This window comes from Capra hircus, chromosome 3, assembly GCF_001704415.2.
Source record: "Capra hircus breed San Clemente chromosome 3, ASM170441v1, whole genome shotgun sequence".
In the NCBI taxonomy this organism is placed as follows: Eukaryota; Metazoa; Chordata; class Mammalia; order Artiodactyla; family Bovidae; genus Capra; species Capra hircus.
The window spans coordinates 66358374-66375757 of NC_030810.1; the positions used below are offsets into that span (position 1 = coordinate 66358374).

Below are 17384 nucleotides of genomic sequence, written 5' to 3' on the forward strand. Positions count from 1 at the left end.
GGAAAAGGGGACAACAGAGGATGAGATGGCTGGATGGCATCATGGACTCGATGGACGTGAGTTGGAGTGAACTCTGGGAGTTGGTGATGGACAGGGAAGCCTGGCGTGCTGCATTTCATGGGGTCGCAAAGAGTCGGACATGACTGAGTGAATGAACTGAAATGTACTGAATGTCCCTTCACCATGACAAGGCTGTGATCCATGTAGGGTATTGGGGTCATTAGGAGGATTACATATCTCATAATGCTTACCATACTCTTAAACTTATAAAAGCACATAATCAATCATATATAATTTTACAATTGTGTGTCTCTGAAGACTGAGAGGTTAATTTCTGAATGAAACGGGAGAGTTGGCTTTGGCCTGAGAAAGTGACACTTCCTTCCCTGGTTTCAGCAGTGGGAGGACACAGCCCAAGAGGAAGATGAGCAGGCTGGGAGGCCCAAGCAGTAACAACTGAGAGGGAGCACAGCAATGGGGGAAGAGTCGGGCTGGAGGGGCTGAAAGCTGCTCCGAGGTGTCCAAGTACAGGTTCTGGAGTTGGGCTGCCAGGGTTCCAACCTGAGGGTTCAAGTCACTTACTGTCTGCTGAAACCTTGAAAAAGGAACTTACGTGCAAAGCCTCCATTTTCTTACCAGTGTTATAGGAAAAACAGTAATTCCTGCCTGATTCATTACTATGCAAATGGTAAGATATAAGTTCTCAGAGAGTTTTTAAAACTTTTCCTGCATTAATGTATGGTTTTAACAGTAAATAAGTTGGACAATATGTTAGAATGTGTTGGTGCATTCTGCAAGTTGCAATTTGCCAAGAAATATGTTATCTAAAATCTTTCAGTCAGGAAAAAACATGAATTTGCTCAAAGGAGTTCCACTCTAAAATTTCTCCTTCTCTCGCTCTCTCTTGCTTTTTTTTCTACAGTGGATTGGGAGCAGAGATAGAGCAGTAAAATGACCTTTTACTGCTGTGTTAGGTGAAAATTAATAAAAGGAAACTTCAGTCAAATGGAATCAGCAGGCCAGAAAGAAGAGCTCTCACACAGTACCCCTGGAGATCAGTTATGAAAATTGACAATCACAAACCCAAGGAAAAAAATCTTCAACAGGAGATTCTCCAATGAGAGTCCCCAATAGGAAAAAGTATACCTCACATCTCCTAGAAGAACCCAGAGTACCCCAGCATCCCAGCCAAGGAGAAGGGTCATTACCTTGAACTCTCACTTTTCTCCAATGCACTTTGTTTTAAAACAATCCTTCCCAACTTACTACTTTTCTCTATAAAATAAGACAGAGAAACTTCCTCTTTTTCTTGGTTGAATTTGCCACATGTCTTTTGCTACAGCTTGCTAGTCCCAAATGACAATTCCTCTACTATTCCTGAGTAAACCCATTTTTACTTGAAAAATCACTATTTTTAAGGTGAACAGTTTTAAGCAACAGGAATAGTAGCATTCACTTCTGAGTCAGAATATTGATAAAGCTTTGGTAGGAGTTCATAAGTTTACCATGTATTTTTTTTAATTAAAAATATTCTGAGGTTTCCAAGCAAGAAAACTCAAAATGAAGTAACTAGAATGAAATAGTGTTACTAGATGGCAGAAGATGATGAACAGTTTCCAATGGTTACTATTCAGTAGAGTTATCTGAAGTGATAGTTAAAAGTACCCCACACTCTGTATTTTCAGCAAGCATCAGAATTTATAAGAGGCAGTATTTGCATGGGCCAGGTATTTTTAAAAAATGCATGGTAAATAAACATGAATAGGCTTACTTTTTTTTAAATTAAGAATGAGATTAAATTATTTCAAATAATACAGTTTTGTATTATTCAGAATATTGAATGTTAAGAAAAAAAAATCCACTGTTAATGTGTTACGATTTAAATTATCTGTGGACGACCACCAGTGCCCAGTGGGGTGCTATCGCAATGGAGGGGGCTGGAGGAGGAGACTGCACCCAGGACTTCTGTGAGGGAGCTGGGAGTTTGGGCCCTCAGTCCTAAAGTAGACTTCAGCCCCTTTTTCTCAGAAGATGAAGCATACTCTCCTCCTTGTCCCATGTGGACTTTTTGCTCCAGCCCTGCTTAAGGGGTTCACTTGTACAACAAGGAGATCAAACCAGTCAATCCTAAAGGAATTCAATTCTGAATATTCATTGCTGAAGCTAAAGCTCCAATATTTTGGCTACCTGATGTGAAGAGCCAACATATTGGAAAAGACCCTGATGCTGGGAAAGATTGAGGGCAGAGGCAGACAGGGTGACAGAGGATGAAATGGTTGGATGGCATCATGGACTCAATGGACATGAGTTTGAGCAAACTCCAGGAGGTAGTGGAGGCTGGGGTGCTGCAGCCCTTGGGGTCGCAGAGTCGGACACCATCTTAGCAGCTGAACAACAGCAACTGCTACATGCTCCAGGAGGAGCAGAGCATCAGGGTGACATGCCTCAAAGCCAACCAACTCTGAGCTGCTTGAGCTAATCTCTGACCCCACGGGGCCATCCTCCCCTCCCCTCCCCCAGGATAGGGCCTGCACTGGGGGATTTTATTGTCCTTATTTAACAGAAGAGTGCTTGGAAGGTCAAGCTTAGGAGCAAACTTACAATGAGCAGACGCTGCAGCTGGAGTCAAGTCAGCTGCTCTGAATCGCCCCTAGGGCTCCTCTTGCCTCTGGCTCCTCTGGAAACTGCTCTTATATTCAGAAGCTGAAAAGCCGGTTGGTTATTAAAAGTCATCAGGTATGGGTGGGGTTTGTGAGAATCGAAATTGAAAGGACAGGACTTATATATATATTTTTTTCCTTTCCTGGAAGCAGTAACCTAGATGCCTTCCAGGAAAGCCAGGGAGACAAAGGTTCTTCCCTGCCTGGCTGGGTAAACCCAACTTCCTCCCTCCTCCACATGTGACTTAGGCATTCCTGACCCCACAGTGAATGGGACCCAAATAATGGTTGGATGAGAGTTCAACAGCCTGTCTCTCAGGGGTGTTTTTGTGAAAGAAGGGGTTTGTTTATTAATTTTTCTTCATTTGAAAAGTCTTTAATTCGTTTGTTTTTCCTTTTCCTTTTTAAAAAAGTATATTCTTTTTAACTCTGTGATTTCTTTCTTCACTGGAGAAGGAAATGGCAACCCACTCCAGTGTTCTTGCCTGGAGAATTCCATGGACAGTGGAACCTGTGTATTTAATCCTTGATTTTATAGCCCAGAAATATTCACTTTTTTCTTTTTTTCTGTTCTTTTACTAAGGTGGATCCACCTTTGGGGTTTGGGGGTTGATTCAGATTTCTTCCATCCTTTTCTGTATCCTAAGGTGTTGTACTAACCTACAAGTGAAAAGTTTGACTGCTGCTGTTAGGGAACCAGGTTCTTTATCCCAAGGAGCTACAAGCCAAAACACTGAGACACCAAGGTTTGCAGCAGAGGCAACCCAGTAAGGAGGCAAGAGAACAAGTCTCAGGTCTGCCTCCCAGGAAGACAGGTGCTTCGAATATTAACAGGAGCAAGAAGCAGAATGGTCTTAGGTCTTAGAGAAAGGTGGTTTGATGGTAAGGAAAAGTGAGATAATTGGTGTTCTGTGCAAGTTTCTCTTGGTTACATGCTTCTTCATGGCACACGTGCAAATACAGAGGATTTGGTGTGAATTTTGGGCTGTGATGACAGTGGGTCGCCTATGGGACAAGCAGGTCTCTTCTGCACAGATTCTGATGAGTTGTATTGGCTTGACCTGGTATCAGCCAGTTTTGTTGTGTTACAATAGGAGTTTTCAAACAACCTGTTCCCTTATCTGCTGTTCTGTAAAAGGAGCTGAAGAATTTCACTTAGTCACCAGTTTCTGTTACAGGTTTTTAACCCTGTGAATCAGAGTTTGGCTACCCCATCTGTATTTCAGGAGGCAATGAAGAGAAAGGAAGGACAGGCAGAATGTAGTCACAAAGCCCTATGGCCGAGACTCCCCAGGAGCAAGTGCTTTGGCACATATTCCCTATGCAGACTTCTCTAGTTGCAAAATCAGCTAGAATAGTATAAAAATCCTTAGTCCGATTGCCATATGCTTATTTTGTAAAATAAAATGATACTGTATTTGGAGCTGCAGAGCATATTGTAACTGTAAAGGTGCATGTGACAATATCAGGGACAGATTTTTCTAGAATTCTGAGACTACACTGAGTAGATTCAAGACTTGAATCAAAGCGGGGAAAATTGCTGTGGCCCTGTAATTCCTGAGCCACCAAGATTGATTTAGGGGGAGGTTAGGCATATGACCTAAAACCGATAAAGTCAATCATTTCTCAGTTACCTGGATCCAAGAAATTTTTTTTCTCTCTCTTGCTCTTGGTCTTGTTCTGTCTCTCTGGATCTCCTCTCTTGTTTTCATCAACTTTTTGTTGTTGTCAGTGAGGGTATAAAGATTTGTGTTTCTAGATGAAGACTGTAAGGCCACTTAGATATGTTTGGCTCTGGAACATGATATATACTATTTCCAAAGTATCTACAAGTGTTATATGAAAACAAATTATAGTGTGTGTGAGTAATACATACAGCAGCATATAAAAATAGATTTTAAGAGCAAAAATGCCTGTCTATTGGCATGCAGAAAATTGAAGAAAATTTCAGCTTTATAGAAGACATAATATTGTTGTATTTGTATGTACCTTGTGGCTCAGCTGGTAAAGAATCCTGCAATGTGGGAGACCTGGGTTTGATCCCTGGGTTGGGAAGATCCCCTGGAGAAGGGAAAGGCTACCCACTCCAGTATTCTGGCCTGGAGAAGTCCATGGACTATACAGTCCATGGGGTCACAAAGAGTCGGACACGACTGGATGACTTTCACTTTATAATATTGCATCCAATAATTGAGAAATGGCAGAACTGAAAGAATAGGGAAAGTCACAATTCTAAGAACACACTTATCCCACTTAAGAGATTAATTAATAGAACCAACACACAAAATCAGTAATGGTGTTGAAGTCATGAGGTGAAGTGAAGTGTTAGTTGCTCAGTCGTGTCTGACTCTTTGCATCTCCATGGACTGTAACTCATCAGGCTCCTCTGTCCATGGAATTCTCCAGGCAAGAATCCTGGTGTGGGTTGCCACTTTCTTCTCCAGGGGAATCTTCCTGACACAGAGGTCAAACCCATATCTCCTGCATTGTAGGCAAATTATTTAACATCTGAGCCACCAGAGAAGTCCAAAGATTTGAAGAGGATAATTAGCAAATTGAACAAATAGATATTTAAATGTTGATAATTGTGATGAAACACTGTAGAAAACATATTTTTTCAGGTTAACAAATTAGTCAAGCAGAGTATACCAATTTACCATAATACTATGTTAAAAAAATATTCCCTGGTGGCTCAGATGGTAAAGAATCTGCCTAAAATGCAGGAGACCCAGGTTCAGTTCCTGGGCTAGGAAGATCCCCTGGGGAAGGGAATGGCTGCCCATTCCACTATTATTGCCTGGAGAATTCCTTGGACAGAGGAGGCTGGCAGGCTATATAGTACATGAGTTTGCAAAGAGCTGGACACAACGGAGCAACTAACACTTTCACTTTTCAATGTTCTAAAATAGTGACAAAAAGACAACTGAAGATTCTTATATTTTTATATTATAATTCTTAATACTATATAGGTCACAAAGAATTTTATTTTGAAAAATGTAAAATATTTTTTAAATGAGCAATACTGATAATACTATATTTCAGACTTCAAGATGCAGTTAAATCACTAATTTCAGTGAAATTCATATCCTCAAGCCATAAACTAGTAAAGAATTAAAGTAGAAAACAAACTAAATATCAATCACTTCAAGTGATCCAAATGAGGAAAAAGTAGAAGAAACCAAAATAAAAGCAAAACAGACTTAATGAAGTAGAAAGCCAGTATACAATAGCAGAGTCAAAGCAACCAAACCGGTTGTAAAATTGGTAGTTTATGAAATTGGTAAAGCTAGAGTGACTAATCAAGAGAAATGAGATCTATGTTTCAAACTACTAAGAATCCAAACTGACTCAAGAGAACATTGCGTCAATCTGAAAAGAAAAAAAGGTCCAAATAATATATAAAATCATGCTTTTAAAAACCCATCTCAAGTGAGGGCTCAAAGCAAGAAGATAAAATTTCAAAGAGTCGCAATCCCTTTTGAGAAGATGAGCCACATAAACAAGTTATCTTCTATCTGATTATAGATATTAGAATAACAAAAAGTTTAATAAACTTCCTGCATATTGCACAATGGCCAGAAGCCCCAATAAACCTTGCCATCAGAGAAATTCACACATACTCATATAAAATCTTCCATTGGCCTCCATCAAGTATCATAAGAAATAGTAGATGCAGGGCAGGAGATATGCAATAACCTTTGTTGGGCAGACTGACGGAGCTTTTCAAGATTTGAGGTGCAACAGATTTACCTGGAAAACCTAAGAGTATGCAGGCATTCAACAAAGCCTTGCAGTGAGTAAATGAAAACAAGAAACAAAAACAGCTGTCTACCATTGGAATAGGTCAAGAGCACAGAGACTGCCCACAAGACAAGTATGCAGGGTCTGCTAAAGGTTGAGGATGGAACAGGAAAACTAAAAGCATTTTCTGGTGCCTCAGGTCTTCCACTACAAATAGTAGAATTCCACTGGAGGAATGTGAAGCTTGTGGTGGACTTGATGTAGTGTAGCAACAGCAAAACTCAGCACAGGTGAACTATTACACTGAATAAATGCCCCCACAAGCATCCTAACCAAAAGAGAGGTTGTGCTATTTTTCAAATATGAATCTTATTATCTCAATATCCACTTTTTTTTTACAGTGGTAAGCATACAATAAAAATGGAGTCAAGCAAAAACAAGAAACAAACAAACACAAACAAACAAACAAAAAGTTAAAACTATGCATCATAATGAGATAAGATAATAGAAACAATATCAGAAATAAACCTAATGTGGAACAATCAGGGCCATTGAAATCACTATTACTATGTTGAAAGATCTACTGGAAAGGTGAATAACACACATGAACACATTAAAATTTTTAAAGACTGCATGCTATTAATAAAGTTAAGTGGAAATCCTATAAAAGTAAAGCACAATATCAGTGACTAAGAATTCTCTTAAAGGAATTAACAGAAAATATGTGAACAAATTGGTGGAAAGAACCGTACAATCTGAGATAGATCAATAGTCATTAACCACCATGGAAACACAGAAATAGAAAAAAATATTCTGAGCCTTCAATAGTTTAGGATATCCCCCAGTACAATGACAAAATGTTTCTTGTGCACATAACTGGAAAAATTAAAATAGAAGAAGTAAAGAAAGAGGCAGGAAAAATACTTGAAGAGAAAATTTCCCAGAATTAATAAAAGAGACAAATGACCAATCAAAGGTTCACAGAACCCCAAACAAAACAAATATAAGATAAATATGGCCTTGCACCCCACAGACTAGTAATAAGAGCCAATTATGAAGAGAAAATCTTAAAGACAAGCAGTAAAAAAAGAAACATTACATACAGAAGAACAAAAACTAGGCTTGGAAAGAAACATTGCTAAGAATTATATAAGCTACGAAAAAGCGGAATAACATCTCTATTAAAGTGTTGAATGAAAAATGTCAACCAGAATTATCTACAGATTAACAATGCCTTTAAGGTGAATGCAAAAGATTTTTTAAATGTAGCATTTGTATGTACCCTATTGGTGGGAATGTAAATTGATGGAGCCACTATGAAAAAGAGTATGAAAGTTCCCTCAAAAGACTAAAAGTATAACTACCATAGCAAGGGTATGGTATGAGCATGGCACACGGTATGAGTTTATGTAAGCATTACACTCATTCATGATTGTTCTGTGCTCATGAACTAATTGCTTCCTAAAGGCCCCACCACTAAAACCAGCACATTGGGCATAAGTTTTTCAACATATGATATTTGGGGAGACATGCAGATTTAGTCGGTGGTAGAAAAGTTCTCTAGGGCAGGCAGGGGTCCCCAACACCCCCCGCCCCCCCTGCTGCTGACTGATACTAGTCCATGGCCTGTTAGGAATTTGGCTGCACAGCAGGAGGTAAGCTGCAGGGCAAGAAAAGGAAGCTTCATTGCCATTCATCATCACAAGTATCACCACTTGAACTATCCTCTACCTCCACTCCCATTGTCTTCCATAAGACCAGTCCCTGGTTCCAAAAAGTTTGGGGGCCACTCTTCTAGGGAAACCGAAAGATAGCAGAGAGACAAAAACATTAACAGTAAGGAAATGTTATTTCCTGACACAGCAGCCAAAACAAGTGGTAAACACAGTCTAACCTGTAGACAGTTAACATGAAACTTCACACTATAGACATATTTACCTCAGGTCCTTCAAAATATTAAACTATGCCAGTTTTCAACAAAAAATTACTATACATGCTAAAAGGCACAAAAGCAGTCTGAAGCATCAAATCCAGTATGAGAACCAGACTCAGACATGGGAGAAATTTGCAAATTATCAGACAGCTAAATTTAAAATTACTGTGATTAATATGCTGAGAAATCTAATGCAGAAAGAGGAAAACGTGAATGAACAAGTGAGTAATGTAGGGAGAGAAATGGAAACTCCCACACTTGTAAGGAGATACAAGAAACCAAAACCATGCTGACAGAATGAAGACTGTCTTTGGTGGATTCATCAGTAGACTGAACCTGATTGGGACGGACTCAGTGAATTTGGAGGTGTGTCAATAGAAACTTCTCAAATTGAAAAGCACACCATATTCAACTGCAGGAAATCAAAGGCAAAGAGAAACTCTTGAAATAAACCAGAGATTTTATTTTACTCATAGAAGCACTAGGGTAAGAATTATATCAGACCTCTCCTTTGAAAGCATACAAGCAAGAAAAGAGTGGAGTGAAATAATTAAAATCTTGAGAGAAATAGCAACACCAAATTAGAATTCTGTATCTACTGAAATTATTCTTCTGAGTGAAAGAGAAATAAGTACTTCCTCAGACAAGCAAAAATTGAGGCAATCTGTCACCAGGAACCCTGATTTGTAAGAAATGTTTAAAGTTCTTCAGAGGAGGAAAATGATATATCAGAAATTTGGATCTACATAAAGACTGGGAGAGCACTGAAGGAGGAATAAATGGCAAGAAAATAAAAATATATTTCTCTTGTTCTAAGTTGATCTAACATACAACAATTTATTAAAACAATAATAGCACCAATGTATTTGAAGATTGAAGAGTATGTATGAGTGAAATGAATTATAGCAATGATACAAAAGACCAGAGAGAAGAATTAGGAATATTTTGTTATTTTAAGGTGCTTGTGCTAGTGGTGATGTGGCATAGTGTTATTTGACACTGAACATGGATTGGTTAGAAATGTATATTGCAATCTCTAGGGCAAACAATTTTAAAAAATTTTTAAAGAGGTATAATTGCTATGCTAAGCAAGGATAGAAAATAGGATCATATGAAATGTATAATTAAAACCAAAAGTTAGAAAAGGAGTGAAAGATAAAATAGTAACAAAGACATGGGCAATGAATAGCGAAAAATATAAAGTAAGGTAGATATTAATCCCACTATATCAGTAATCAATTTCAATATCAATGGTTTAAATACACCAATTAAAAGACAGAGACTGTCAGAGTGGATTAAAAACACAAAACTCAGTTACCTGTTGTGTACAAGAAAACCACTTTAAATATAAGGACAAGGTAGACTAAAGGGATGGAGATTATGGCATATCATATAGGGTATATATAGATTATAGTATATGTCATATATAGTATATATAGATGATGGTAGATAACATCAGTTTAGTTCAGTTCAGTCCCTCAGTCATGTCCAACTCTTTGCAACACCATGGACTGCAGCATGCCAGGCTTCCCTGTCCATCACCAACTCCTGGAGCTTGCTCAAACTCATATCCATCGACTGGGTGATGCCATCCAACCATCTCAATCTTCTCCTCCTGCCCTCAATCTTTTCCAGCATCAGGGTCTTTTCCAATGAGTCAGTTCTTCGCATCAGGTGGCCAAAGTATTGGAGTTTCAACTTCAGCGTCAGTTTTTCCAATGAATATTCAGAACTGATTTCCTTTCAGGTTGACTGGTTTGATCTCCTCACAGTCCAAGGGATTCTCAAGAGTATCCTCTAACACCACAGTTCAAAAACATCAATTCCTTGGCACTCAGCTTTCTTTAGAGTCCGACTCGCACATCCATACATGACTAATGGAAAAGCCATAGCTTTGACTAGATGGAGTTTTGTTGGCGAAGTAATATCTCTGCTTTTTAATGTGCTGTCTAGGTTGATCACAGCTTTTCTTCCAAAGAGCAAGCATCTTTTAATTTCATGGCTGCAATCACCATCTGCAGTGAGTTTGGAGCCCCTCCAAAAATAAAGTCTGTCACTGTTTGCATTGTTTCCCCATCTATTTGCCAGAAGTGATTGGACAGCATGCCATGATCTTAGTTTTCTGAATGTTGAGTTTTAAGCCAACTTTTCCACTGTCTTCTCTCACTTTCATCAAGAGGCTCTTTAATTCCTCTTCACTTTCTGTCATAAGGGTGGTGTCATCTGCATATCTCAGGTTATTGATATGTCCTCCAGCAGTCTTCATTTCAGCTTGTGTTTCATCCAGCACAGCATTTTGCATGATGTACTCTGCATACAAGTTAAAGAAGCAGGGTTACAACATACAGCCTTGATTTACTCCTTTCCAGATTTGGAACCAGTCTGTTGGTCCATGTCCAGTTCTAACTGCTGCTTCCTGACCTGCAAACATATTTTTCAAGAGGCAAATCAGGTGCCTGGTATTCACATCTCTTGAAGAATTTTCCACAGTTTGTGGTGATTCATACAGTCAAAAGCTTTAGCATAGTCAATAAAGCAGAAGTCGATGTTTTTCTGGAACTCTATCACTTTCTTGATGATCCAATGGATGTAGGCAACTTGATCTCCAGTTCCTCTGCCTTTTCTAAAAACCAGCTGGAATATCTGGAAGCTTATAAAGCAGAAGTCTATGTTTTTCTGGAACTCTATTGCTTTCTTGATGATCCAATGGATGTTGGCAACTTGATCTCCAGTTCCTCTGCCTTTTCTAAAACCAGCTGGAATATCTGGAAGTTCACGGTTCATGGAGGGTTGAAGCCTGGCTTGGAGAGTTTTGAGCATTACTATGCTAGCGTATGAGATTAGTGCAATTGTGCTGTAGTTTGAGCATTCTATGGCATTGCCTTTCTTTGGGATTGGAATGAAAACTGACCTTTTCCAGGCCTGTGGCCACTGCTGAGTTTTCCAAATTTGCTGGTATATTGAGTGCAGCAATTTCACAGCATCATCTTTTAGGATTTGAAATTACTCTACTGGAATTCCATCACTTCCACTAGCTTTGTTTGTAGTGATGCTTCCTAAGGCCCACTTGACTTCAGACTTCAGGATGTCTTGCTGTAGGTGAGTGATCACAATATCATGGTTATCTGTGTATGAATATCTTTTTTTTCTTTTTGCATAGTTCTTCTGTGTATTCTTATCACCTTTTCTTAATATCTTCAGCTTCTGTTAAGTCCATAAAATTTCTGTTCTTTATTCTGCCTATCTTTGCTTGAAATATTTCCTTAGTAGCTCTAATTTTCTTGAAGAGATATCTAGTCTTTCCCATTATTTTGTTTTCCTCTATTTCTTTGCTTTGATCACCAAGGAAGGCTTTCTTATTTTTCCTTGCTGTTCCTTGGAACTCTGCATTCAAATGGATATATCTTTACTTTTCTCATTTGCCTTTCACTTCTTTTCTCAGATATTTGTAAGACCTCTTCTGAGAACCATTTTGCCTTTTTGCCTTTCTTTTTCTTGGGATGGTCTTGATCACTGCCTCCTGTACAACGTTATGAACCTCTTTCCATAGTTCTTCAGGCACTTTGTCTATCAGATATAGACCCTTGAATCTATGTGTCACTTCCATTGTATAATCCTGAGAGATTTGATTTAGGTCATACCTGAATAGTCTATTGGTTTTCCCTACTTTCTTCAATTTAAGTCTGAATTTGGCAATAAGGAGTTCATGATCTGAGCCACAGTCAGCTCCCAGTCTTGTTTTTGCTGACTGTATAGAGCTTCTCCGTCTTTGACTGCAAAGAATATAATCAATCTGATTTCAGTGTTGACCATCTGATGATGTAGAGTCGTCTCTTGTGTTGGAAGAAGGTGTTATTATGACCAGTGCCTTCTCTGTTTGCCAGGGTCCAGCCCCAGTGGATCCAGGGTAATTCGAAGTGGGGACGGAGTCAACGTCCTAAGAAAGAACTATTTAATTAGAAAAGAGAGATTAGGAAGACATAGTGTAGTAGGAAAATTTAGTGGAGAAAAGAGGCTGAATAACTTGGTTTACATGGAGAACCAAGAAAACTCTGAGACAAGGAGTTTGCACCACCTACGTAGGCCACCGGTGCCTGCTTGAATAGTGGAGGGTGCCCCGCCTTGGGCTCCCTCTTGTGTGGATCTTAGAAGCCAGGGCAAAATTAACAGGATTGGCGAGCCTCCACACTCCAGATGGGAATTCAGACAGGAAAGAGGAGAAAGAGAAAAGACCACACGGGGGAAACCAGTCTTTCCAGGAATTGGTCCCATTTCTTTATTTTTCAGGTCCACTTTAATACTTTTAGTTATACATTTAGGGATAAATGTAAGACACAGAGTCACGCAGGGTCAGCTGCTCTGACCCGTATCTAAAGACAGTGTTCTTTGCATATCTTTGTTCTTACAAGGGTCTCACGTTTGTTTATAATATCTTCTGGTCTGGAGACCAATCAACATTTTATGGCCCCACCTTACTTTCTGTTGATAAAGGTTAGTCAATCAGAAAACTTGTTTCCCCTTAAGATCTACTTAGTCTTAAGATAGTGATAAACTTACATTCTTACATAGCAAGGACACAATGATTTATGACAAAGAAAGAGGAGTACAGTGATCTATAACAAAGAGAAAATTCATTAAGTCAAAAGTCTAGTATTGCTAACATCAAAACTACTATATTTTCCTTTTCTACATTCCAATCACGTTGATTAACATACTCCCAGGTGCCTGAGGATATGGAGGTCTGGCAGCAATCATTAACTCAGCAATGAAAACCCTTCACCAACATAATTCCTAACTAACTCACTAGTACTATACTAATAATTTTCTAACTTCTCAAAAGAATCTGTTTTGAGAAAGTTTAAAGCGTCCTGTGCCTCTCATGGTAGGGAGGCTGTAAACAATCACATGTGGCCGGATAATCCTGTCAGGCAGGCTAAAGAACCATCAGGAGAGTTTTGAGACTGAAACACGCCCAGGAGATTTATTAACTGGAGTCCTAAGTTAACTCCTTTACAGAGAGAGGTGGTGGGGGATAGCCCCCTGTAATGTCAGAAGTATAGGTGAAAGGCATAATGCAGCAAGGCAGGCAAACTCTGGTTTTGGGGGCAGATGCATGAACAGATTCAGTGATGCTCCCTTAAGGCTCAACTCACCTTTGCCTGTCAGGGCCCTTAACCTCTTGACCTTTGCCACGGGTGGGACTCCTCGTGCTGGCTCCCGACATCTGTTAGCCTTTCTCCTGCACCATTTTGTATTCTAAGAACAAATTTGCCTGTTACTCCAGGTATCTCTTCACTTCCTACTTTTGCATTCTATTCCCCTATGATGAAAAGTACATCTTTGTGGGTGTTAGTCCTAGAAGGCCTTGTAGGTCTTTATAGAACCATTCAACTTCAGCTTTTTCAGCACTAGTGGTGGGCATAGACTTGGATTACTGTGATATTGAATGGCTTGCCTTGGAAATGAACAGAGATTATTCTGTTGTTTTTGAGATTACACTCAAGTACTGCTTTTCAGACTCTTGTTGACTATGATGGCTACTCCATTTCTTCTAAGGGATTCTTGCCCATAGTAGTAGATACAATGGCCATCTGAATTAAATTCACCCATTCCAGTCCATTTTAGTTCACTGAATCCTGAAATGTCGATGTTCACCCTTGCCATCTCCTGTTTGATCACTTCCAATTGCCTTCATTCATGGACCTAACTTCCCAGGTTCCTATGCTATACTGTTCTTTGCAGCATTGGCCTTTACTTCCATCACCAGTCACATCCACAACTGGGTGTTGTTTTCACTTTGGCTCCATCTCTTCATTCTTTCTGGGGCTTCTTCTCCAGAAGCATCTTGGGCATCTACTGACCTGGGGAATTTATCCTTTGGTGTCATATGTTTTTTCCTTTTCATACTGTTCATGGGGTTCTCAAGGCAAGAATACTGAAGTGGTTTGCCATTCCATTCTGCAGGGGACTGCATTTTGTCAGAACTCTCCACTATGACCCAATCCATTTTGGGTGGCCCTACATGGTATGGCCATAGTTTCATTGAGGTAGATAAGGCTGTGATTCATGTGATCAGTTTAATTAGTTTTCTGTGTCTATGGTTTCATTCTGTCTGCCCTCTGGCTGATAAGGATAAGAGGCTTATGGAGGCTTCTTGATGGGAGAGACTGACTGAAGGGGAAACTGGGTCTTGTTCTGATGGATGGGGTCAGTTCAGTTCAGTCGCTCAGTTGTGTCTGACTCTTTGCGACCTCATGAATTGCAGCACACCAGGCCTCCCTGTCCATCACCAACTCCCAGAGTTCACTCAGACTCACGCCCATCGAGTCCGTGATGCCATCCAGCCATCTCATCCTCTGTCATCCCCTTCTCCTCCTGCCCCCAATCTCTCCAAACATCAAAGTCTTTTCCAATGAATCAACTCTTCACATGAGGTGGCCAAAGTACTGGAGTTTCAGCTTTAGCATCATTCCTTCCAAAGAAATCCCAGAGCTGATCTCCTTCAGAATGGACTGGTTGGATCTCCTTGCAGTCCAAGGGACTCTCAGGAGTCTTCTCCAAAACCGCAGTTCAAAGGCATCAATTCTTCAGTGCTCAGCCTTCTTCACATTCCAACTGTCACATCCATACATGACTACTGGAAAAACCATAGCCTAGACTAGACAGACCTTAGTCAGCAAAGTAATGTCTCTGCTTTTGAATATGCTATCTAGGTTGGTCATAACTTTTCTTCCAAGGAGTAAGCATCTTTTAATTTCATGGCTGCAGCCACCATCTGCAGTAATTTGATGGGTGGGGTCATGCTCAGTAAATCTTTAATCCAATTTTCTGTTGATGGGTTCCCTCCCTCTTGTTTGACCAGAGACCAAACTATGGTGGGGGTAATGAAGATAATGATGACCTCCTTCGAAAGGTCCCCTGCAGGCACTGTTTATTCAGTGTCTATGACTGCAACAGGCCACTCTCAACCTACCCTTCTGCCAAAGACCCCTGGACACTTACAGGCAAGTCTGGGTCAGTCTCTTGTGGGGTCAGTGCTCCTTTCTCCTGGGTCATGGTGCACACAAGGTTTTGTTTGTGCCCTCCAAGAGTCTGTTTCCCCAGTGTTGTGTAAGCGCTATAATCAAATCCCACTGTAACAGGAGGGAAAGGGGCAGGGCACAACTTTTGAAAGAATGACATCACCCAAGGACACAACACAAACTGATTAGACTCAAATGGGACCACGATGGCAGACAATACTAGATCTTGATCCTCAATCACAGGTGAAATGACACATCCAGAAGTGGCATGACAGTTCCAAGGTACTGTTAGAAGATCAAGGAATGGGCAGTGGCCCAAATCCTGGAAATGTCTTCCCCTTCCCAAAAATAGTTCGAATAATCCTCAGACTCACTAGCATGTTAAATTACCCAGCCTATAAAAACTAATCATGCAACATTTTGTGGTCTCATTCACCCTCTGCAAAGGCCCACACTCTTGTCTGTGGAGTGTGTTTCTCTCTGTATCTGAATAAGTCCAATTCCTACTTATCACTTTGTCTCTCACTGAATTCTTTGTGTGATGAGACATCAAGAACCTGAGCTTCACCAGGTCCTAAAACCAGGTACTGTGGGTTTTGGCCGGGTTTGAGTCCCAGCCATGGGGATTCAAGTCCCAAGCAGGGTTTTGCTGGGTTCAAGTCCCAGCACATGGGTTTCAGTCCCAATCTGTGGAAAAATGGTTTCACCACTGGCCTCCAAAGTCAAATTCCCTGGGGATTCTCAGTCCCTTTGCCAGATCCCCAGGTTCATATACCATACTAACACTAAACAAAAGAAAACTGTGGAAGACAGACAGAGTAGACTTCAGAACAAGAGAATGATCATGGGTAAAGAGGGCAGTTGCATAGGAGTAAAAGGGTTAAATATCCCAGAAGATATAACATCCCTCAGTGTGTTTGCGCCTAACCACAGAGTGCCAAACTATGTGTCCCATAAACTGACACAACAGGGAGGAGAAACAGAGGAATCCATTGACGGCTTGAAGGTTTCAACACCTCTATGTTAGAAATGGACATGTATAGTAGGTGGAAAATCATTAATGAAGTATCTGACTCTTTGCAACCCCATGAACTGTAGCCCACCAGGTTCCCCTGTCCATGGGATTATCCTGGCAAGAATACTGGAGGGTGTTGCCATTTCCTTCTCCTGGGGATCTCCCCGACCTAAGGATCAAATCTGCATCTCCTGTGGCTCCTGCATTCTCTCATGGATTCTTTACCACTGAGCCGCCTGGGAAGCCACACAATGTAGACCTTAAGAGATCTCAAATCAGCTGTAAGCAGTTCACATCTATAGAGTACTTCATCCAACATCAGCAGAATATACATTCTTTCCAAGCTCATATGGGCCAGGATAGATCACATTCTCAGTCATAAACTACACCTCAACAAATTAAAAGAATAGAAGTAATACAATGTTTCCTGTCAGATCACAATTGAAAAAACTGGAAATCTGTAAGAAAAAGCTGGAAAATTCCTGAATATGCGGAGATTGAGTAGCACACTTCTTAATAACACATTGGTTAAAGGAGGGATCTCAAGAGAAATTTTAAAATAGTTGAGGTAAATAAAAATGAAAATACTACTTCCCTAAATTTGTAGAATTTTGTGAAAGCAGAGCTTAAAGATACATTTATAACACTGAGTGCACATATAAAAAAAAGAAGAAAAATTTAAAATAAAAAGCCCAACCTTCCGCAATAGGAAACTAGAAAGACAAAAGCAATTCCAACTCAAAGCAGAAGAAAAGTAAAACTTAAAATTAAAGTAGAAATTCCTAAATATGAAAAACAAGAGATCAATTAAAAATCAACAAATACAAAAAAGTCAAAATCATTAAGCCTATGGCCAGGCTAACAAGGAAAAAAGAGAGATGATGTAAATTACTGTTACCAGAAATTAAGGATGGACAATGTACAGATATCATGGACATTAAAAAGATAATCAAGAAATAGTATGAACAACTTTGCATCCATGAAATTGATACCCTAAATGAAATGGACCAATT

General features: G+C 39.9%; 2 protein-coding genes across 3 annotated transcripts in view; both read right to left on the reverse strand.

Moving 5' to 3' along the window:
- Positions 1–2727, reverse strand: part of LOC102181554 (guanylate-binding protein 4) — a 28488-nt gene extending 25761 nt beyond the window's left edge. Inside the window, exon 1 of one of the 2 annotated variants that reach the window (XM_018045706.1) lies at positions 2602–2727. The gene's annotated coding sequence lies outside the window, so the exon portion shown is untranslated. The remainder of the gene's footprint in view (positions 1–2601) is intronic. The other variant, XM_018045705.1, reaches the window with a different exon arrangement.
- Positions 1–17384, reverse strand: part of LOC102170144 (guanylate-binding protein 1) — a 104086-nt gene that overhangs the window by 63230 nt on the left and 23472 nt on the right. The window lies entirely within an intron of this gene.